The sequence below is a fragment of the Colobus angolensis genome, unplaced genomic scaffold (assembly GCF_000951035.1).
Source record: "Colobus angolensis palliatus isolate OR3802 unplaced genomic scaffold, Cang.pa_1.0 Scaffold164, whole genome shotgun sequence".
Classification (NCBI taxonomy): Eukaryota; Metazoa; Chordata; class Mammalia; order Primates; family Cercopithecidae; genus Colobus; species Colobus angolensis.
In genome coordinates this window covers 731,076-735,183 of record NW_012114755.1, presented here as the reverse complement: position 1 = coordinate 735,183, position 4,108 = coordinate 731,076, and the positions used below count along the sequence as shown (strand labels likewise).

General features: G+C 41.7%; 1 long non-coding RNA gene across 1 annotated transcript in view; it reads right to left on the bottom strand.

Annotated features, from left to right (window-relative positions):
* The window catches only part of LOC105508566, a 19,787-nt gene that overhangs the window by 15,337 nt on the left and 342 nt on the right, over positions 1 to 4,108 (bottom strand). The window lies entirely within an intron of this gene.

The following is a 4,108-nucleotide window of genomic DNA, read 5'->3' as shown; positions in this document are numbered from 1 at the left end:
GGAGGCTGAGGCAGGAGAATCGCCTGAACCTGAGAGGCAGAGCTTGCAATGAGCCGAGATCGTGCCACTGCACTCCAGACTGGGCGATAGAGGGAGACTCCATCTCAAAAAAAAAAAAAAAACACCTCCACCTCCCAGGCTCAAGCCATCCTTCCACCTCAGCCTCCAGAGTAGCTGGGACTACAGGCACACACCACCACACCTGGCTAGTTTTTAAAATTTTTGGTAGAGATGGGCTTTCACTATGTTGCCCAGGCTGGTCTCAAACCTGTGAGCCAAGTGATCTGCCCACCTTAGCCTCCCAAAGCCTAGAATTACAGGCATGAGTCATCATGCCTGGCCTTACAGTCATTTTTGAAAGGCCACATTAGAGCTCTTCTCTGAACACTGCCAGAACCAAAGTCCTGACACAGTTATAGGCCAATGAAAGCAATGCATCCAACATAATCTCTTCCTTCCAATCTTAAATCAGAACTGCAGCAAGAGACTCAGGCTTCCTTCTCTAAGGCATTACCTTGTGCTAGGAAATGTGGATTGCTTCTTCTTACTATCAATGTTACAAATCTAATGATAAAACAGGGTAGGGTGAAGAAAAATAAATGGCTTTTGAGTTTCTCCATGGCCAGTGTCAAGGGCCACAGACAGCCTGGTGCTTACCTCCATTTTCCCTTCAAAAATGAAAGTCAATGGGAAAGTGAGGTTCAAACAAAATATCAAGTGTATGACCAGCTGAGCTGGACTACAGCTTTTCCCTGACCAAGACATTAGGATAGATCTTAGAGCCTCTGTTGTCTACATCTGTAAAAAAGGACACTTACCAAGGAAACTATTTTATCTCCTTTTTTCCAGTCTTAACAATGGGTTGGAGTATCCTAGATTATAGGCTTATGAAAAACAGATCTGTATCACTCAATAAACATATTATTAAAATTATAATCTCTTTATTATTTACATATACTATACTTCAGATAATTAAAATATACTGCCAAAAAAAAAAACTCTGCCAAGGCCAGGTGTAGTGGCTCACGCCTGTAATTCCAGCACTTTGGGAGGCCGAGGCAGGCAGATTGCTTGAGCCTAGAAGTTTGAGACCGGCCTGGACAACATGGTGAGGCCTCTTCTCTACAAAAAAAAAATACTTAAAAATGAGCAGGGTGTGGTGGCATGCGCCTTTAGTCCTAGCTACTCAGGAGACTGAGGTAGGAGGATCACTTGAGCCTGGCAGTTCCAGGCTGCAGGAAGCCATGATCACACCACTGCACTCTAGCCAGCATGGGCAACAGAGCAAGGCCCTGTCTCAAAAAATAAAAAAAATAAAAAGCTCTGCCAAAAATAAAATCAAGTAACTACTATCTGAACTTCTATTAGGCTGCTTTAGGATTTTAGAATCAGAGAATTCTAAGATCAGAAATAATCTTGGAGATAAAGTAGTCCTCCCTAATCTGCGATTTCACTTTCTGCAGTTTCAATTACCTAAGGTAAAACAAGATATTTTGAAAGATCACATTCATATAACTTTGATTACAGTGTATTATTATTATTTATTCATTTTATTATTATATATGTATAGCAAAAAACATAGCGTATATAAGGTTTGGTACTATCTGTAGTTTCAGGCATCCATTGGGACCCTTGGAACATATCCCTCTAGGACAAAGGAGGACTACTGTAATCTCATTCAGCCCTACTTTTATAAAAGGTTATAAATACAGAAGGAAGTTAACTGACTTTGGCCAAGTTCATTTGGCAGAGCCCGTACTGGAATCTGGCCACGAAATTCTAACTAAATATACTTTTCACCACATCATGGTTGTAAAAAAAGTTTTGATTGAAAATAATTAAAATGATTGAAGTTTTTCCTTGAATAAATTATTTGAAATGGTTAGTAGCCTGTTTTTTGTTTTGTTTTTGAGACATAGTTTTGCTCTAGTTGCCCAGGCTGGAGTGCAATAGCACTATCTCGGCTCACTGCAACCTCTGCCTCTCGGGTTCAAGCAGCCTGCCTCAGCCTCCTGAGTAGTTGGGATTACAGGTGCCCGCCACCACGTCCGGCTAATTTTTGTATTTTTAGTAGAGATGGGGTTTCACCATGTTGGCCAGGTTGGTCTCGAACGCCTGGACTGAAGTAATCCACCCGCCTCAGCCTCCCAAAGTGCTGGGATTACAGACATTAGCCACCACGCCTGGCCTAAAGGATTATTTTCAATACATTTTTAAATCCTACACTTGATTCTGCCAGCAACCCAGTACTCAAAAAGGTATTTTGTAGACCCCAGCCTTCAAAAGGGTCCTTAGAAAGTGGAAAGCAATTTCAATATTATTCTAAGTAAGGCAAAATTAGTTTAGTATGTGTTCAGAGATTCATAACATACCCCAAAACAGACATCTGAATTGATGTTCTTGATATTAGTGCCCATAATTAATAGTGTTTTGAAAAGTACCCTAATTGTCTTAATTGTGCATTTTATCTCAACTGTTTTTCACAGAGCACAAACCAACTTGGCAAAAAGCATGCTGAAAGGATATATACAAAATGTGTGATATGAACAATATGTACGTACCTTGGGATAGCAAAGAAAGGTAAACACAACACAGACAGATTCGACTCTTAGAAGATGGGTCGGCCAGGCACGGTGGCTCACGTCTGGTAATCCCAGCACTCTGGAAGGCCAAGGCGGGTGGATCACCTGAGGTCAGGAGTTCGAGACCAGCCTGGCCAACACGGTGAAACCCCGTCTCTAATAAAAATACAAAAAATTAGCTGGCTGTGGTGGTGGGTCCCTGTAATCCCAGCTACTTGATGGTCTGAGGCAGAAGAATCCCTTTAATCTGGGAGGTGGAGGTTGCAGTGAGCTGAGATTGGGCCATTGCACTCCAGCCTGGATGACAGAGTAAGACTCCGTCTCAAAAAAAAAAAAAAAAGAAAAAAAGAAAAAAAAAATGGGTAAAATTTGGATAGACAGAGAAGGACATGAGTAAACACATGGAGACAGAAATAAATTTTTGACTCCTTTAAATTTCTAAAATTGTCTAGTTAAAAAAAAAAAAATTTGACCCCCTGCTACAAAGGTAGATGAGATCACGGCGAGCCTGAAGACCATGATGAGAAATGGAAGTTTTCATGTTCATCCTAATTATGACAGTGATATTATTTGAGATTTCATTTCTAATTCTAAATTTCCAAAATTTTAATTTTTGACCCTATTAGCTCAGGAAGATTTGTGGAAATATTTGTTCAACATTTGTTGAACTTATTCAAGTGTCAAAAAACAAGAACATTCCTTAAAGCATCTCTCTCATCAATTCTTTAAACTTTCCCATAGGGAAAGTCCACAATCTCCCTCAAACAAAATTCACTATCAGAAATATTTGCATTTAACCTGCCCCTAGTTTTAAACCAAGGTAATAACTTGTAGTGTTCATACTCGTCCATGAATTTAACAGAGCCTTAGTAGCAGACTTAGATGGTAGCACTAGCTTGTTCAATTGCATAAAATGTACATTATTCAATTTAGGAGTTTAGTGGACACAGAATTTCAAGAGGTTCTGTCTCTCAAAAATCATAATGGTTCCCGTTCATTTTCATTCCCTCATATTCTCTCTCTCTCTCCCTCTTTCCCTCTCTCTCCTAGCCATTTGATACCGTAAAATAATTGTCATCTACGACCGTTGCAAACATCAACCACAGTAACCACATTTGCTCACTGAGTTACCACTTAGCAGGTGCAAAAAGGAAGTACTCTATTTCTCATCTCCTAAAACCAAAAGGGTTCATCTCGTAACTAATTTGTCACTTAAGGGAAAAGGATATCACGACTGATACTAACTTTCTCCTAAGTGTCAGAGGTTGCCGGCTTAACCAGACCAGAGAAGAGCAGGATCCCCGGGCCTAGCTTTGCTCAGCGGCGCAGGGAAGCATCGCCTGGAATTGGTGGGTGTCCCTCCTCACTAGTGGGCACCCGCTCGCCCATTGACCTGCCCAGACCCGACGGGACCCCGCCAGGGTCTCGGCTCGGCACCTACCCTCTCCTGCTCCCCGCCAGGAGCCAGCCACCCTCCTCGACCCCGAAGAAAGCTCGCGTGCCCTGCTGCGAACGGAGTAGAAGGA